The 20,547-nt window shown below is 40.1% G+C and overlaps 1 protein-coding gene across 1 annotated transcript in view; it reads left to right on the top strand.

The window, feature by feature from the left end:
* The first annotated feature begins 10,272 nt into the window (after window positions 1-10,272).
* TEX15 (testis expressed 15, meiosis and synapsis associated) overlaps window positions 10,273-20,547 on the top strand; it is a 77,235-nt gene continuing 66,960 nt past the window's right edge. The window contains exon 1 of the mRNA XM_058433657.1: window positions 10,273-10,323. The gene's annotated coding sequence lies outside the window, so the exon portion shown is untranslated. The remainder of the gene's footprint in view (window positions 10,324-20,547) is intronic.

The raw sequence follows: 20,547 nt of genomic DNA, 5'->3' as shown, positions 1-20,547 counted from the left end.
TCTCTTGCTTCTTAGGCATAAGGTCAGTAATTTATGGGTTGGACTAGGATTGAAAAATCAATCCCTAAATCAACATATTTATTCAGTGCCATGTATATGCTTAGAACTCTGTATAACAAAAAATTTATTCAGCTAGCAGCATTAATACAAGTACATCTCTTTCCAAACAGGTGCAAAAAAACCCTGTGGACCCTATGGAAAAAGAAATCCCGTGCTAAAATTTCAGTAAATCTTTTTCAAAAAGTATTTCAGAAATGTTTTCTTTTCCATGGTTGTTTTCAGTGTGTCAGTCTTTTGTATTATTTTATCATGATTTTGTAGGTAAAAGGATAACATGCCTCTAAGACTAAGAAATTTAATCCTTTAAACCTATTTTTAGATAAAATTCACACACCATAAAATTCAGCCTTTGAAATTGTATATTTCAGTGGCTTTCAGTATATTCACTATGTTGTGCAACTAACAACACTAATTCCAGTACATTTTTATCATCTCAAAGAGAAACATATACATTAGCAGTCATTCACCATCCTCTCCTCACCACAACCAGTAATCTATTTTCTGTCTCCCTGGATTTGCCTATTCTGGACATTTCATACAAATGGAATCATACAATATATGATCTTTTGTTTCTGGCTTCTATCACTTCGCGTAGCATTTCCCAGGTTCATTCATACTGTAGCAATGTATCAGAACTTCATTCTTTTTTATGCCTGAATAATATCCCATTGTGTAGATATGCCACATTTCGTTTATCCATTTATCGGTTGATGGACATTTGGGTTGTTTCCACTTTTTGGCTATTATAAATAATGCTGCTATGAAAATTCATGTACAAGTTTTGTGTGGATATATGATTCCAATTTTCTCAGATGTACAGTAGGTATATATTGTGGGGTCATATGGTAATTTTATGTTTAGCTTTTTAAGGAACTGCCAGACTGTTTCCAAAACACCTGCACCGTGTATTTCTTTCTTTCTTCTTTTTTTTGTAGAAATCAACATATTTATTCACATAATTTTAAACTAAAGTTGAAGCTAATAAGTCTTCCGTGGTAATAAATCTTCCGTGATGCTTGGCTTTCTTTCACATTCGTTTCTTTTCTTCTGAGTGAAGGCATATCAGTTATTCTTGAACAAGTCAATACAGCTCTGCAAAAAGGAGACATTGTTCCTGGCATGTTTTATTTCCAGTTCAGATATTTCAATTAGATTCTTTCTAAATGCTGCCACTCTCTTCCGTTTGAAATTTATCAGCTCTTCTTTTGCAGATTTGGAAAGTTGTTCAAATTTCTGGCAGCACTCCTGCTGGTGTGCCTCAGCCAACTTGACATCTTTGCTCTTTAACCGGGCCTTATCCAGAGCTTCGTTTGAGTTCTCATAGTCAATGAGGGCTTTGGCACCTGCACCGTATATTTCTAACCAGCAACATATGAGAGTTCAAATTTCTCCACACCCTCACCAATACCTGGAGGTTTTTATGTTTTGTTTTTAAACTTTTATTTTAGGTTCAGGGTTACATGTGCAGGTTTGTTATATAGGTAAACTCATGTCACAGGGGTTTTCTGTACAGACTATTTCATCACCCAGGTACTAAGCCTAGTACCCAATAGTTATTTTTTCTGATTCTCTCCCTCCTCCCACCCTCCACCCTCAAGTAGACCCCATTGTCTATTGTTCCCCTCTTTGTATTCATGTGTTCTTGTTATTTAGCTCCCACTTATAAGTGAGAACATGCTGTACTTAGTTTTCTCTTCCTGCATTAGTTTGCTAAGGATAATGGACTCCAGCTCCATCCATGTTCCTGCAAAGGACATGACCTTCTTTTTTATGGCTGCATAGTATTCCATGGTGTATATGTACCACATTTTCTTTATCCAACCTGCCATTGATGGGCATTTAGGTTGATTCCATGTCTTTGCTATTGTGAATAGTGGTGCAATGAACATATGCATGCATGTGTCTTTATGATATAATAATTTATATTCCTTTCTCACCAATACTTGTTACTTAATATTTTTTATTAAGGAATTTACACTTGTATATAAGTTTAAGTTGAAATTTGAAACTGTGATCATGCAAATGCTCTGCAGGTATAAACTACATTCCTCATAAAGACAGGATTTAGAAATAAGGAACCCAAACCCCTTAAAGGAGACAGTCAAACTGATCTTTAAACTGACTTTGGAATTACAGATCTGAGTTTGAACTCTGTAAGCTCTGTGACTTGAGGTAACTGCCTGAACCTCCATTTTGCTTCCCTAATATGATGACAAGAATCATTCCTATTTCCAGAATTGGAGCCAGGATTTGGGGTCCTGAATCTCATACAATTTGAGAACCCATGTTTAAGGAAAACAATAGAAAATCATGAATACAAAATTAGGTATACATAATGTCTTAGTCAGCTCAGGCTGCTATCACACTACATCATAAACTGGGTGGCTTAAACCACAGACATTTATTTTCTCATAGTCCTGGAGTTTGGAAGCACAAGATCACGTTGTCAGCATGGTCAGGTTCTGGTGAGGGCCCTCCTCCTGGCTTACAGACAGCTGCCTTCTCATTGTGTCCTCACAAGGCAGAGAAAGAGAGCACTTTAGGGTCTCTTCCTCTTCTTATAAGGGCACTAATTACAAAAATTAGCCAGGTGTGGTGGTGTGTGCCTGTAGTCCCAGCTACTTGGGAGGCTGAGGTGGGAGAATCAACTGAGCCCAGGAAGTTGAGGCTGCAGTGAGCCATGATCGCACCATTGCACTCCAGCCTGGACGATGGAATGGGACTCTGTCTCAAAATAAAACAAAACAAAACAAAAAAAGAAAACCACAAAAAGTGTAACACCCATAAGGGAGTAATCATGCTTTTTTCCCTTTCATACAATATATATTAACATGATTACTTCTTTTTTTAGTTTTATTTGTCTCTGATAGGCAGCTTAATATCTGACATGAAACTAAAAGTCATATGGAAATAATTTTTTAAAGATTATATTAATGGAATATATTAAAGGGTAATGGCAATGCCTAGAATATTTAGAATTCTACATAGATTTATCAACCTACAATTGTTATTCAAAAAAGAAGAGATCACCTGGTTGGATCTGTTTTTTCTAGTATTTTCAGGTAAGAGAATTTCTGCATTTCTAAAGAGAAGAAAGGATGGGTTGAGATTAGATTAAGCTTTTCAAGAGAACAATAAGAATCTTTGGCACGGGCATGGGGTTAGGGACCACACTGCTGTTAAGCAGCGAGCTGCAGGTAATAGATTTTTTCGAGTTCAAAAGTCTGCTTCACTCAGCACTGATGTGGGGCTTGCTCTCTGCAGTACTGGGTACACAGCTGCCCTCTACTGGATGAAATGACAATTTAGCCAAGTTCGTTGAAACTGGAATTAATTTACTCAAGCATTCATTTAGCTTTCAACAAATATTTATGACTATCTCAGGCACTGTGTTGAGCTTCAGGGATACGGAGATGGGGAAAACACATTGCCTGACCTCAAATATCTCACAGGGAATTGAAGAAGACTCATAAGAAAATCAGTGACTGCAATGGAGAGTGTTAAATGCTTTAATGAAGAGTGGTAGGCACAGATACTATTGGATTACGAAGAAAATACGATTTATTGTCTACTTTGACTTATTAACTGGTGTGACCCCTATCTGGGACCTCATCTGACAAAATGATTGAAATATTCAGTAATTTTACCTTGGAGATGAGGTTGACAGATCAACAACAAGGCATCCAGTTAAATTTGAATTTCAGACAAATACTGCATGAAATATACTTAAAGTTAAAAACTGTGGTAGTTTTATTTACTTATTTATGGATCTGGTAGTCCTACATGAAGCCTGCCTCCTCAACCCTGAATTGTTTAAGAACCCTAAGTGGGCTTAATAAGTACCAAGGCACCAACTCTGCTTTCCAAAGGCTATGTGAAGTAAGAAGAGGAGTGATCAGTCTACTACCATACTGTTATTTTCTGTAGCTGGTGCACTTGTTACTGCCATTCTCACTCCTGTCACTTCATTTTACTATTGAAACAGCAGTCCCTGCATTATCTCTGCACCCTTGCTTATGTTTATGGCAGAGCTACTGATCATCCAGCTTCCTGCAGAGGCCATAGAGATTCTTCTAGGGAGAAGAGTCTCTTTCCCCAAGCCTGTGTTCGTAAGGTTACAGAGCCATTGATTACCCATGCTGGAGTGGCTGGTTTTAGGAAGAGCTTCTGGATGCAGCCTGGACTGAATACCGATGCTGGCCACCATTGCCACACTCTCCCTTACTTCACGGTGTGCTCATTCACGGGGGTCCTTCGGGGAGACATACTGCCAGCTTTTCCCAGTGGGGACCGTCTCAGTTCATCAGAGAAGTTTTAATTATGTTGACCCTAAAGTAGGTCAATGCTTCCCTCTCTTTGCTCTCAGAAGCTCATTGATTCGGGAGTAAATTTGCATATTTTCTCCCCAGTCTCAAGATTTTCACACCAAGAGAGAGCATTGGGAGATGAAGCCATTTTCAAGTTGCAGAAAAGTTACCACTACATCCTTTCCCTAAGAAATCGGGTGCATATGTGCCTTTCAATTACGTTACTATTCAAGTGATTCTTTCTACATCACTTACTATACAGAGATGATGCTGGAAATGATTAAATGGTAGCTTTCTCATCAATAAATTAATAATTAAACTCTCAATTGAAGATCTCTTTTATTTGGATTTAAGTCAACAGTATTTGCTGAGCAGCACTTTTTATGTACCCAGCACTGCCTGGAACTACAGCAATTTGCTCAAAAAAATGTTGAAGACGTGATCTTGTAAAGGTTATAACATTGCTAGGAGCTTAAAATTTGACAAATGAATTATCTGTGCTCTTAGAGTTTGATAAGAATGTTGTTTATTCTTTTCACTTAGCATATTACAGTGGGAAAAAAGTGAGGTTTAGAGTCAAAGCCCTTGGATTTGAGTTCTCATTCTACCATTCGTTACCTGTATGTACTTCAGAAATGATTTATCTGTGCTTCAGATTGTTCAACTGCAATATGAGATTAATGGCATTGTTCAGAATTGTTCTGAGGATTAAATCAGATATTAATTTCTTAATGTTTGGGTCTAACATTCCAGATGACATCAACAATTGATATGAAAATTATGCTAATTTCTTTAATCAATTGAGGAGCCAATAGATACTCTTTTCATTTGTATTGATAATTACAGAGTACTGGTTTTAGTATTATTTGGTTAACAAAAATATCCATACCTGCCAAAACACTAGAGGAAAGCAAAAGTAAATATAGCCCACATGACAAAAGATAGAAAAGAAACAGCAAAGATGCATTAAAAATAGCTAAACCAAGATGACTAATGTCAGATATACCTATAAAAGCTTTTGCGCTCCTGTTAAAAAAGAAATTAAGCCAGGCACGGTGGCTCATGCCCATTGGGAGGCTGAGGTGTGAGGATCGCTTGAGCCTAGGACTTCAAGACCAGCCTGGGCAACACAGGGAGACCTCATCTCTATTAAAAAAAATTAGCTCAGTGTGGTGGTGCATGCCTGTATTCCCAGCTACTGGGAGGCTGAGGCAGGAGGATGGCTTGAGCCCAGGAGTTCTAGGCTGCAGTGAGCTATGATCACACCACTGCACTCCAGCCTGGGTGACAGAGCAAGACTCTGTCTCAAAAAAAAAAAAAAAAAACAAAGAAAGAAAAGAGATTAAAATGGAGCAACATTTAATTGTACACTGTTCATTAGATATACATGGAAACCAAATGGCACAGAAAAGTTAAAAGCAAAAGATTGGATAAAGAAACAAGAAGCAAATGCAAAGACAGAAGGGAGTAACAACAATAATTCTTTAAAGTAGAATTCAACAGAGGGAAAAAAAACATTTAAAATCTGATAAAGGGATTCACTTTATTTTAATACAAGATCCAATATGCACAATACATAGTATTCATAAAGTTTATGTACTAAATAATATAGCTATACATATATGAAAAAAGTGACTACAAATCTGAGGAGAAATGGACATTTGTCTAAGACTTAGATAAAAAGACAAAAGTACGAAGTATGCCAAAAAAAGTAAGATTTGAATCGTCTGAATAATACAATCAATAAGATAGACATAATGTGTGTATGTTAAACTTTATACGCTATAGCAGGCAGCAAAAGAAAAAATGAAAAATGCAAATACAAATTATTTTTTAAAAACAATCATGAAAATAATACTATTTATGAAAACTCATAGGATGAAGCCAATGTATGACCTCAGAGGTAGAGCTATAGTCTTAAAAATATTTTGTTTTTTAAGAAATGAAATGAAAAAGAAAATAAAACATAAACTAGCCAATCAATTCAAGAAAAGAATGCAATGAAACCCCACCTCTACTAAAAAAAAAATACAAAAATTAGCTGGGTGTGGTGGCACAGGCCTGTAATCCCAGCTACTTGGGAGGCTGAGGCAGAGAATCGCTTGAACCAGGAGGCAGAGGTTGCAGTGAGCCAAGATCACACCATTGCACTCCAACCCGGGCGACAGGGCGAAACTCCATCTCAAAAAAAAAAAAAAAAAAAGAAAGGAAAAGAAAAAAGTAAAGAATGCAAAAGAAGATGAACATTAGCCAATCAACTCAAGACAGTAATGTAAGAATAAAGTAAATCTAAGAAAATGATAAGGGATAAAAAGTAATGTTCTAGAAAATAAATTGCAGATTATTATAGTTTTTGTTTCTTTTGGAATTTTAAATAGAAAAGGATGGAGATAAAGGGAATAGGAGTAAACTGAAGCTGTAGATTTGCTATAGTTTTATAGTGTTGTTCACAAGATACCTCTTTTTTTCAATTTTCTTGTGGCACTCGACCTTGATCCTTTTTTATTTATTTTTGAGAAAAACATCTAGTTTTCCCCTGCTGGTTATAAAGTAACACATGTTCATTGTAGATAATTTGGAAATTACAGAAAAGCGTAAAGAAAAAATAAAAATTACCTAAAATCCTATAACACACTAATGACAATTTCCTCTAAAAGATAACCACTATCCTGATTTTCATGAAAATCACTTCCTTGCTTTTCTCTATCTTTTAGACACATAAGTATGCATACTTACATACCAGTTTGGTTTTGTCTATTTTTAAACTATACAATTGGCAACTCACAATATACATTCTCTTCTGTCTGACTTCTTTCCCTCAATATTGCTTAGGCAATCCATGCATGTTGTTGCATGTAACTGTAGTTTATTCTGTTTTCATTGCTGTTAAATAGTCCAATGAATGAAATATGCCACAATTTTTATTCAGGATATTCCGGTTGTTCCTAGTATTCTGCTATTATGAATAGTATTGCTATGGAATTTTTATACATGTCCCTTGGGTGTAAACTCCTAGGAGTACAATTGCTGGGTACTCTAATTCTTAAGTTGAAAAAGACAGATAATGGTCATGAAGAAGAAAATGAAAAACATATAAATTTTGAACTTTCAATTTATTGTCAAAAATAGATTTTTTTAAATTTTTTATTTTTGGACGAAGTCGCAGGCTGGAGTGCAGTGGTTTCACTGCAACCTCCGCCTCCTGGATTCAAGAGATTCTCCTGCCTCAGCCTCCCGAGTAGCTGGGATTACAGACGCATGCCACCGCACTCAGCTAATTTTTGTATTTTTAGTAGAGACGGGGTTTCGCCATGTTGGCCAGGCTGGTCTCAAACTCCTGACCTCAAGTGATCCACCTGCTTCGGCCTCCCAAAATGTTGGGATTACAGGGTGTGAGCCACCTTGCCTGGCCAAAATAGGTTATTAAGAGGAATAATAAAATTTTATTTCACACACAGTAAAATTGGAACTTAAAATAAGTTTTTAAAATACCATTGGTTTATAGGAGCATAAACAGAAAACAGAAATTCTGACTGTGTTTTGATGGGGTAGTGTCATTGATATTAGAATTTGACGACAGTTGAAGAACGTCTTTCCACTAAATTGAACTTATAATGAAAGAAACATTTTAGGCCAGGCGCAGTGGCTCACGCCTGTAATCCCAGCACTTTGGCAGGCCGAGAAGAGCGGATCACGAGGTCAGGAGATCGAGACCATCCTGGCCAACATGGTGAAACCCCGTCTCTACTAAAAATACAAAAATTAGCTGGGCATGGTGGCGCGTGGCTGTAATCCTAGCTACTCGGGAGGCTGAGGCAGGAAAATAGCTTGAAGCTGGGAGGCGGAGGTTGCAGTGAGCCGAGATCGCGCCACTGCCCTCCAGCCTGGCAACAGAGCTAGACTCCGTCAAAAAAAAAAAAAAAAAAAAAAATCTCAGATTTACGGTATTCACAGATCCCTGAAGCTCCTCTTTCAATCCATTTGTAAAATACACTTAAAACTTGCCTTATAGTGATTATTGGGAAATGGAATAGTGCATCTTTGTGTGTGTGTGTGTGTGTGTGTGTGAGAGAGAGAGAGAGAGAGAGAGAGACAGAAAGAGACAGAGTCTCACTCTGTTGCCCAGGCTGGACTGAAGTGGCATGAGCTCGGCTCACTGCAACCTCCGCCTCCCGGATTCAAGCAATTCTCCCGCCTCAGCCTCCCGAGTAGCTGGGACTACAGGCATACGCCACCACGCCTGGCTAATTTTTGCATTTTTTAGTAGAGACTGGGTATTCGCCATGTTGGCCAGGCTGGTCTGGAACTCCTGACCTCAGATGATCCGCCCATCTCGGCCTTTCAAAGTGCTAGGATTACAGGCATGAGCCACCGTGCCCGGCCGAAGACTGCATCTTTTAAGCTGCCTGTCTCCAACGTCTTCACCCCTAAAGGATTCACCCATTGAAGGATGCAGTGACCCTCAGGCCTGCAATTGTAAAACTAAATCTGAGTGACTGGACTGGAAGACTTCAATTCTGTAATCTATTAGCCTCTGAATCAGGCTTTCATAAGCCGTGCTATGAAGTAGAATTAATTTTATGAGTGCAAGGATTTTTTATTTTTCTTTTGGCAGAGGAGGTCTCACTATGTTGTCCCAGGCTGGTCTCAAACTCCTGAACGCACCTGGGCCTCCCAAAGTGCTGATATCACCGGCGTGAGCCACCGCACCCGACCGAGTGTCTGGTAAAAATCTTCATGCTTTAGATCCCTGAAACTTGGACGTACTTGTTAGCTCCAAGCTGAAGCCTTAGCTAAGGGATTTGGCCATTAGCTGAGCAACATGTAAAGTCCTCCCCGATCTTCTAACTCCTTTTGAATTAAATTAGAAAGCCATGACAAATGATCGTTTTGTTAAAGGCCTACTACATGTACACGGAGTAGGCACTGAACACACAGTTCTCTTCAGGACATGGATGGAAAGGCTCTCAGGAGTCCGTTCCTGCGCGGGCCCCACCTACAGGCTTCGAACTTCCACGTGCAGGGCCTCTGGCTCCGCCCCCGGCGCAGTGCGCAAGCGCTACTGCTTTCCGGACTGCCGCTCACTGTACGCACCTCGCTGAGGGGTGCTGCTGTGTCCCCGAGGCTTCCAGGGAAGGCAGTGGGCGAAGTTCTGTAGCGTTCTAAGATTGAGTCTGAGGAACTGACTGAGCAAAGACGACAGCTCAAGGTTTGTGGGGAATGTGGCGGATGAGGAGAGGAGGTTTAGCAGCTAGTAAGGTGTGAGGTAAATTAAAATTAAGGAGTGAAGAATGTTAATTATGGGGCGTCTCAGACGCTACTCTTCTGGCTCGGGGCTTCCCGATTAAATTTTTAAAAAAAAAGTAAAAAAAAAAGTTAATTATCATTGATTCAGGGACTCTGGGGCCAAAGGTGGGCCTCCAAGGGCCAGGGCAGCCGACTCTACAAGTGAAATGTTGAGCTTTCCTCAGATGCGCGGGTTCCCGCGCTTTCGCTCTCCCTCTGCCCCCGCTGAGCCCCACGGAGCTGGACCTGCGTCCTTGTTTGCAGCTGAGGAGAAACTCGCTGCTCTGAGGCAGCGAGAGGAGAGAGCCCCACAACTTGGTGGTGGCCTCGGCCTCGCCCCGGCTCCCTGGAGGCGCAGTTTGTAGTCAGCAGAAGGCAGCGCGGAGCAGCCGGGTTGCGCAGGGCGCGGGGGGATCTCCGTGGTGCGTGGGGATATCCGCGGGGGCGGGGAGGGGGCGGGGCTTCATGGAGGCCCCGCCCGCCCCGGGACCACAACGTGGGACTCCTGTGGGACTCGCGACCCTGGAGCGCTGGGGCGGGGAACGCCGCCCGGGTTACTGGCAGTCCGCGCGCCTCGTCCTCCCCTGCAGAGCCCGCGCTCGGACCGTGCCCGCCGGCGCCGGCCGCCGGCTGTCTCGCTGCAGGAGCCGGTGGACGCGGGGGAGCCTCGGTAGGTGAGGGGGGCGCGGGGGTCGCTGGGCTCCTACGCGGGAGCCTGAGGGGAGCGTTCCCCTACTGCAGGAGGACTGGCGCGCCCGGGATGCGGTGCCGCGTGTCCCGGCGCTGTGGCCGTTGTAAGGCTGAGTGGAGGTTTTGCGGGGCTGCGTCGCCCCGGTGGCTCTTGGCTTCCTGGCTCGGCACTGTGACGGGAGTGAAACCCCTCGGGTCCCGGCGTGGTGCGGGTGCAGGAAGAGATTCCTGCCTCAGTTTCGTGTGAGCCGCGTCCCAAGCCCAGCCCTGCGCGGATAGATGCTTTCAGGCAATTTCCATCGTCTCCGCGCTCCGGGTTGAGTTTCCGCGTTTGGAATGCTCAGTTTGAGGCGCACGGCCACCGCGCTGGCTGTGTCGGGAGACAGTGTCCAGGGATGATGTTCGAGAAGGTGGAGAGGCTGAGGTCGTTGGCAACTCGGAAGCTTTGAAGATACCACGGTTCCCTTCAAGTTTAAAAATGGTGAGCTCCAAGTGCAGTGCGAAGCACCCCAACGCCCTAAGTGCACTGATTGCATTTGGGGGTGATGAGTGAATATGGGACTGTTTCAAAGTATGAAGTAGAAGTGGTACCAATTCGCTTGTTTTTATTTTTGAATTTCCTTTTTGATGACTGTGTGTTGGTGGAGAAGGAATAGAAGTGATACAAGCTTTGGTGAGCGCGGTGGCTCAACGCCTGTAGTCCTAGCATTTTGGGAGGCCGAGGCGGGCAGATCGCATGAGTCCAGGAGTTCGAAACCAGCCTGGGCAACATGGGGAAACCCCGTCTCTACAAAAAATGATAATAATAATAATAATACAAAAAAATACAAAAATTAGCCAGCGTGTTGCCACGTGCCTGTAATCTCAACTACTCGGGAGGCTGAGGCAGGAGAATCGCTTGAGTGTGGGAGTTTGAGGCTGCAGTGAACTGAGATTGCACCACTGCACTCCAGCCTGGATGACAGAGCGAGACTCTGTCTCAAAAAAATAAAAATAAAGTGATACAAGCTTTAATTAAAATGTCGTTGAGTTCACATTGAGAAAATAGTTAAATTTCTTGTATATTTTTAAAAGGTTTTAGGGTTCATCCAAAATATATCATCGCTGCTTGAAAGGGAAAGTTCGTTTTAACAGTTGAAGTTAAGGGAACTGGAGGAGTGAAATCAGTATTTAGAGATAAGTTTAATGCTTTGTTATTGCTCACTTTCTTAAAAGCCTTTAATTAAAAAACAAAACATAAATCTTTGTTTACCTTACTGCAAAGGTATTTTAAAATCTGAACCCTACCTGGTCATAAATATGTCAAAATTTGAGGGAGAGTGCTTAAGCATCAAAACCCATGTATGTTTTGTTTTTTAAATAAATTATTTGGATGAGTGCCAAATAATGCCATTTAATCCTAGGACTTTGGGAGGCCAAGGTGGGAGATTGCTTGAGGCCAGGAGTTCAAGACCAGCCTGGGCAACATAGTCCCCGTCTCTACCAAAAAAAAAAAAAAAAAAAGGCAGGCGTCGTGGTGCAAGCCTTTGGTCCCCAGCTATTTGGGAGGCTGAAATGGGAAGATTGCTTGAGCCCGGGTGGTCAAGGCTGCAGGAAACCGTGATCACATCACTGCAGTCATGGGCAACAGAGTCAGACTCTGTGAATTCTATAAAAGAATTCATGGAACTAGGCAAACATAAGAAGTTACCTGTAGGAGTCTTATGGCCAGTAGAAAGAAAGCATAAGAACTTCCACTGACACTTTTTGAAATTTTAATCCTAGCAGCTAGTGATAATTTCCGCTTTAGTATATGGCTTTAGTATGTTAAAAAATGTTTTACAAAATCAGTGAAGTATAATTATAGTGCTTTTACTCAATTTCAGGAGATCCGAAGGTCACTTTTTCTCCCAGCACACCTACTAGTGTACTTGAGCACTTTAAAGTTTTTTTTTTTTAATTGTACTGAAGGATGATATACTGTACTGGATTACAAAATTTCTTTAAGTTAGAGAAAACAAATCATGATTTTCACAATACCCAAAAATTTTGGAAAATTGGCATTTATAATTTTTGGTAAATGTACTGCTTTGATCTGCTTTTGCTATGTTCCTATTTCTCATTTATTTCAAAATAGCTTGGCTTCATGAAGGATGATAGAGGGGATTTGAAGTGCCTACATGTTATCCTGTTAGGTCTAATGGAATCTCATTAAATCTCCAGCCCCTGAATGTGTTGCACAGTTGGGATTAGTTTTCCTCTGAATGTATTAAATGTGATATCAAAGGTGAAAAATAACCTCATCTTCTTTCCGTTTATATTTTATTACTTATCTTTATCAAAGAGGAACTAATTTTTTTGTTCAATTAAGCATGTTTAAAATTGATGTTCTTTGGGATTTACTCTTGCTTTGTAATAATACTTCCAACTTTATAAAGTTAGTCAGGTAGTAGGGCAAGATGATTAGAAATTAACTTTTCAGAAATAGCTCTATTTCACAAAGGGAGGTAAACTCGCATGACAAACTAAGCAAAGTTCAGAAAATTTAAAACTTGTACGTAAATTTGATGATTGCTTTAATGAACAATTTTGCTTACTAGGATAGTCGCCGAAGTCTGGTAGCAATCCTATATCCTTGGAATGTGTAATCCACATAATGCAAAGCCTTTGTAATTACTGCCCTTTGAAAATAATGATAGCTAGCTGCTTCTGAGGGGGGAATGGGTGGGGGGGGGGTGTCTGTCTTTAATTACAACAGCTGCGACTTTGGCACAGATGCAGTTACTGCTTTCACCAATGTGACTGAATATATGTGGACAATTAAATCCTTATCCAAACCTAGTTTTGCATAGCTCTGTTCGTGCCTATTAGACCCTAGGTATACAAAACATATTTTGATTTTTAAGGTTTATCTGAGGTTTAATTAAGCTGCTGTAACCAAATTTGAAGATTTTTTAGGATAATAATTAATAAAATAACTGATTTGAGTATCTAGCTTGTCCTGATATAAATCTAAAACTACACACAATCACTCTTAACATGCCTCAAGGGGGGAATCTTTGCCAATGAAGATAAAACTTCATTTATTTTATGTGTTTAAAAGTGTAAGCTTGTGAGCTCTGGTACATGTACAGGTTGCACAGCAAGGCTTTAAGGGTGTGTGTGAGAGAGAATATGAATGCGGAAATGACATTTTTATATGAAAACAGCAGGAACCATTGTAATCCAGTATTCTAGAGGGTTCTTAGGATACATGGACTTCTGTAATTACTTGAAGCCCCTAACTGTATGCAAAAATCTGTGGATTGTGTTAATTTTTGTTGAAGAAAAGATGTATGACTTCATCAGATTCGTTCAAGCATGTGAGACACCCCTCTTATCAAAAACAAAGTTAGCAGTAATATCGAGAGATGAACACATTTCAGTTTTATGAACTGAAGTAGCTAAATAGTGAAAGAGCTAGGATTCAAACATATGTTTTTAACTGCCAGTCCTTTGCTTCTTCTGTTAGTCCACATTTATTGTACCTTGTAGCCCCTTTTCTGGATGAGGCACTGTTCTCCACTCTGTGGCTTACAGTAAAGCTTTGTTTAGAGAGAGACTTCAAGCTCATGTAAGCATTTAATGTAGGATCTTAGCAAGAACTATGAGCAAAAAAAAAAAAAAAATGAATTATATGTAAAGGAGCTATATAGGCAAATATTTTCTCGATATACATAGATGAAAACGCTACTATAAATTTTGTGCCATTAATATAATAGAGCAAGTCAAAAGGGAGAAAGCATGCCAGCACAGTGGCTCACACCTGTAATCCTAGTATTTTGGGATGCCGAGGCAGGAGGATCGCTTGAGTCCAGAAGTTGGAGACCACCCTTGGCAATATAGCAATGCCCTGCCTCTACAAAAAATTAAAAAATAGGGTCAGGCACAGTGGCTCATGCCTGCAATCCCAGCACCTTACAAGGCTGAGGCGGGAGGATCACTGGGACTCAGGAATTCAAGACCAGCCTGGGCAACGTAGTGAGACACCCATCTCTACAAAAAATTCAAGTATTAATGTGATGCGGTGGCACATGCATGTAGTCCCAGCTCCTGCGTAGAGGAAGTAGGTTGCTGAGGTGGGAGGATCACTTGAGCCTGAGAGGCCAAGGCTGCAGTGAGCTATCACTGTGCCTCTGTACATCAGCCTGGGCGATGAATTCTTTTATAGAATTCATAGAATCTCACTCTGTTGCCCAGGAGTGCAGTGATGTGATCACGGTTTCCTGCAGTCTTGACCACCTGGGCTCAAGCAATCTTCCCATTTCAGCCTCCCAAATAGCTGGGGACCAAAGGCTTGCACCACCACGCCTGGCTTTTTTTTTTTTTTGTATGATTATATATAATGTATATATATGTTTTATAATATATATAAAATTTATACAATTTATATATAAATTATATATATGTATATATAAATTAGCCAGGCATCCTGGCATGTGCCTATAGCCCTACGTACTCAAGAGGCTGAGGTGGAAAGATCGCTTGAGCCCAGGAGTTCAAGCCTGCAGAAAACTGTACGCAAGTTTTGAATATTATCCAGTCACCAGGAGAAATAAACTGGAGTACTGATCACAGCATTCTAGGCAGAGAAATGAACTTGACTCTTGTGATGCTGTCAGGCACACGATGAGCCATGATTGCACCATTGCACTCCACCCTCCAGCCTTGGCAACACAGCAAGATCTTGTCTCTAAATAAGGAAAAAGCTTTTATTAAATCAACAACAAATTCTTCGGTGGTATAATTACATAGGGTAATGGTGATTAGGAAAGTCTGTAAACTCTTTGAGTTTAGAATGGTATTCTTACGAAGATTTATACAACCTTTACATCTGTGTGGTATGTTTTGTATGAAGTCACATTTGGCCAAGGAATAAGAATCAGCTTCAGTGAACAGCAAAAGAAAAAAAATTTTTTTAAGTTCCTCAAATCCATTTTTGTCTCTAGAAAATGCAATTTTTTGTGTCTTTCAAGCCCATGCTAATAAATTTAAACCTAGTGTCTTTCTATGCCTCGGTTTTTTCCATATGTAAAATGGAAAATTTTCATACATAAAATGGGAAAATCTGCTTATAAATTATTTCGGTTGACTGTCTTCTGCAGTATTGTCTTTTTCATGGGTCTTTCAAGCCTATTCCCAGCAGTTAAACCTAATGTTTTAGTTTTTCCTATGGTATTACGTGCTTGCTTATCCAACGTACAAATACAAGCACTTTAATATATGCTTGTTCTCTCTTTTTTTCTTTTTTTCTTTTGAGATGGAGTCTCGCTCTGTTGCCCAGGCTGGAGTGCAGTGGCGCAATCTCGGCTCACCACAAGCTCCGCCTCCCGCGTTCTCATCACTCTCCTGCCTCAGCCTCCTGAGTAGCTGGGATTACAGGTGCCTGCCACCACACCAGGCTAATTTTTTTTTTTTATTTTTAGTAGAGTCGGGGTTTCACCATGTTAGCCAAGATGGTCTTGATCTCCTGACCTCATGATCCTCCCGCCTCAGCCTTCCAAAGTGCTGGGATTACAGACGTGAGCCACTGCACCTGGCCACTTGTTCTCTTTTAAGGCTAAAACAGAAACAAAGACTTCCCAGGTCAATAAATAATATAACTATTTGAAGAAGAATGGAGGAATGTTAGATGATTAACATTAAACTGTGAGGATTAAAATATTACTCCTCTTTATTTGATTAAACATACATTAATAATAATAGCCAACACTTATATAGCACTTTACCATAAAGGAGTCTCTGTTCTGTGTGTTGTAGTAATCAATATAGCAGAAGAGTGTTGATTAACCGAATTAATCTACTAAATACTGTTATTTGTTTCCCGTTTTACGTATGAAGAAACTGAGGCACAAAAGTATAGATAATGGGTCTAACGTTGCAGTCAGTAAGGGGCAGATAGAATTTGGGTTTTGGGGGGTTTCTTATTTGTTTTGTTTTTTGAGACAGGGTGTCACTCTCACCCAGGCTGGAGTGCAGTGGCATGATCACAAGGCTCATTGCAACAGCCACCTTCTGAGCTCAAGCAATCCTCCCACCTCAGCATCCCGAGCAGCTGAAAGTACAGGTGTGCCACCATGCCCAGCCTTTTTTTTTTTTTTTTTTTGTGTGTGTGTGTGTTTTTTGTAAAGACAGGTTTTCGCCATGTTGCCAAGGCTGGTCTTGAACTCCTGAGCTCAAGTGATCCACCTGCCTCAGCCTCCCAAAGTGCTGGGATTATAGGTGTGAGCCACAGACCAGGTGGTCTGGCTTCACTAAACTGCCACCAAAAATATCATCTCTTATCCATGGCATGAATAAGTCAAATAATTTTCTCTTAAAAACGATCTATCTGAATTATGCTAAATTTTTAGAGGAAAGTTACGTGCTTGGTACAAATTTGCAGTCTGAAAATTACTCTGTTTTGGTGATCTTGTATTTAATATGACAATTCAAAAGTAGGACTAAAATTTTTAGTCTGACAAAAGAATAGCAGCATCCCAGTAGTTCATTCTCTGCCTAGAATGCTATGACCAGTACTCCAGTTTATTTCTCTTGGGGACTCAATAATATTCAACTTTTGCCTAGAGTTTTTTTTTTTTGAAGCCTTTTTAAGTCTCCAGTTGGTCTGTTTGGTATAATCCCCACCAGGTTTGTTGCAGTACTTTGACATTGCACGATCAAACAGTTTCTGAAGAATTTTTGAGAAGCCTTTTTGTTACTAAAGTCAGGTAGAATCTTAAAATGAATGTTGGAAGTAGACAAGTTATGTTAAAATTCATTCTTGATAGGGACATTAGTAAGAAGGCACATGAATTGCTAGTTGTTACCTTTGTTACCCCCACATTTAATATAAGTACCTAAAGAAAATGTTTAAGTGAACTCTTTCATGAGAAAGATGTACAATTAGATACATTTAGAAATTTATAATTGTGTATTAGTGTTTTTCTGGGCATAACTCCATTACAGTATTAGGTAACTTGTTTTAACCTTATCTAGCAACACATTTTTTTAATTTTAGGTTCAGCAGATCATAAAAGGTGAATAATAGTCAGCAGCTATGTTTCTCATACTAAAATGTGGAAAATAAAGTTGTTGACTTTTTTGAATTAACACAGAAAGATAGTTTAATGTTTTAAAATGGGAGGAATATTTTATATGGCAAGATGACTTCATGCACACCTCATTGACATTAAAAGAGAAGCTGAGGAATACTAGTGGTTTTTAACCGGAAAACAACTCACAGGGGGAGGAAAAGTTGATTTAGTATTGGTCAATCCTAGTTAGAAATTTATGAATTTCTGGTTAAAAATGTATTACCTATATAGCTATTTTCCTACATTAATCAAAATGAATTGTGTGAATATTTAGATATGACCAATTTCAGGGTTTAAATAAGGTCCTTTTTTTTTTATTTGAGACAGAGTCTCACTCTGTCTCCAAGGCTGGAGTGAAGTGGCACCATGTCGGCTCACTGCAACCTCCATCTCCTGGGTTCAAGCAATTCTCCTGCCTCAGCTTCCCAAGTAGCTGGGATTACAGGCGTCCACCACCACACCCGGCTAGTTTTTATGTTTTTAGTAGAGATGGGGTTTCCGCATGTTGGCCAGGCTGGTCTCGAACTCCTGACCTCAGTTGATCCACCCACCTGAGCCTCCCAAAGTGGTGGGATTACAGGTGTGAGCCACTGCGCCCAGCCTAAATAAGGTGCTTTTATTATTATTTCCTTTCCAAAACTTGTATGTTATTCCCTTGAAAATTGTGTCATTATCTTTAATCATCTGATTATTTCTTTGTATTTCCCTAATGTCTTTTAAAAAGCCTCATAACCATAATAGATTAGTAACTAATCCCTGTGCTTTTATGACAGTTCCCAACTTCTTTTGCATATAATTTCCGTCTGAGCAGAGAATGCACTCAGTTTGGGGTTGTACATGATTGATCTGTCCTCATCTTTCACAACGTATTAGCACAGTCGTCTTCCGTATTTCATACCCTTCTAACACCATATCTGATTTCAAGGACCTTGGCAAGGTAATTATCTCTCTGTTTATATCTGCATAGGGAAGACAGGTGGCTTTAAGCAGGAAAAGTGGTGACTTTTTTGCCATTCTCAGTTGTTTCTCGCTATCAGTAACACAGAGGATGGCATTTGTTACATTTAATGCTTGGGCTGAAAAAAGAATGCTGATTTGTAGAAGGATAGGTAATCCAGGTAATCTTCCTTGTGGAATAAGATGCAAGTTATCCCTCGCTACCTTACTTTATGGTAGAGTGGATCTGTTTCAGTCAAGCCAGTCAGGATGTGTCCTTTTTGAGAAGGCTGAAGGAAGGACTAGGACTGAAGGATTGATTCAGTGAAAAGTTAAGCTGTTTCTCACCTTTCTCTGCAGCCAGGATGACCTTGGCCTTTTTGTGGAACTCAATCTATTTGTACTGCAGCTCATAGACTCCAAAGGGGAAGAAACCAAGGGAGTCCTAACCCCTGGGAGCCCCTTAACTTTGATTTTTTTCCCCATGATGAAAAGCAGCTGGACTGGAAGTACTCCTCCCCATAGCCTGGGCTCTTGGGACAGTCTTTTAAACATTGTAAATTATTTTTAAGTCTGCTCTCATTTGACTATATAGATAGATACAGGATCCTCCTTGGGCCTAGAGGAGAGCCTGTCCCAAATTTTTAGAGAAATACATCCATACAGCATAGGTCATTAAAACAAGATTATAAATTGAGTCATCACAAAATCATGGAAATCTTCGAGTGCCAGTTTTGGCTTCTAGTTTGGGAAACCCTTCATATTGGAGGTTGGTTGATTCAACGTAGACTATGTAATATGTGTTATCAAAATAAAATAGTTTAACCACATAGTTTAAAAGCATAATCCCTCTCTTTCCTTTTCCCTGAGGGGCAACAGACAAAGTCTGTGCAATAAATATGAACACCTTGAGAAATGTACTGGTAATCCTCAGACATTTCCTTCCTGGAATACTTAAATCCTACTGTGCTTCATCACCTAGATTGGTGGTTCTCAGACTGTGGTCTCCATTATCAATGTCACCTGGGAATTTATGAGAAATAAAAATTCTTGGGCCTTAAACATACAGAATTAGAAACTCTGGAGGTGGGATCCAGTAATCTGTATTTTAATAAGCCCTTTAGGTGATTCTGATACACACTGAAGTTGGAGGATCACCAATCCCTTTGATCATCAAGGATGAACCATAGTTTTTTGCTTTGCTGGTCTGTTACTTCACTATAAATATTTTATTGCCCATGTGGATATTACTGCATGTGTATACCAGGAATTGGCAACCTGTGTTGTTAGTACTACATTGAATGATTCCCAAGTTAAAATTGTTAGTGACCTTCACAGTTCTTTTCTACTTCCTTGTCTTCCTTCTTGCAGAGTGCCTGAAACAAGGTAGCCACTGGATAATTTGTTAATTGAATACCTACCTTCCCCCTTCCTGCCCTCCCCCTGCAAAAAGCAAAATCACGTTTTCGTTTATCTTTTGGTTTCTTCCTCTGCAGGAGCTTTAAGCCTGAAAAGTGAAGTTCCCAGTTGAAAGTATTTATTTTTCCTAATAGTGACTCTGGCTAAAAGAGATTCCTGATACCTTAAGAAAAAAAAAAAAAAGGAAAAAGGAAGAAAAAATAGTTCTTATATACCTGATTAGATGCCTTCCTCAGAATTATCTTAGACCAGTGGATCTCAAACTTATCTTACATGAGAATCACCTGGAGAACATGTCAAACCACAGATTTCTGGGCCCAGCCTCTAGATTCAATAGGTCTAGGATGAAGCCAGAGGATTTGCATTGCCAACAAGTTCCCAGGTTGTGCTCATGCTGCTGATCTAGGGACCACAGTTTGAGAACCACTTCCCCTAGTTCACTAGACCAGAAATACAGGTAATTTCATGATGTGCTTGTTAGGTGTCCCCCAGCTTGCATAGCCAGTTATCTATAATTAGGACGTATAGGACATGCCCTGGTGACAAACTTTGTTAAGTAGTTTTCTCTAGCTCTGTGCCTTTCCATATTCCAGAAGTTAAGATCTTCTCTTTCAACATAAGACTTTTTTCAGACTTTGAAAACTTACTCAGACTTACTTGTCTAAATAATTGAGGTTGAGCGCAATAGATTTTTACCCAACTCTTACCACACTGATTACTTCATTTCTCTGCTTCTGTTTCTTTTTATTTCAAGC

The sequence above is a fragment of the Hylobates moloch genome, unplaced genomic scaffold (genome assembly GCF_009828535.3).
Source record: "Hylobates moloch isolate HMO894 unplaced genomic scaffold, HMol_V3 SCAFFOLD_22, whole genome shotgun sequence".
Taxonomy (NCBI): domain Eukaryota; kingdom Metazoa; phylum Chordata; class Mammalia; order Primates; family Hylobatidae; genus Hylobates; species Hylobates moloch.
Note: the sequence above shows the minus strand (reverse complement) of the source record. Positions and strands in the feature narration are given on the sequence as shown.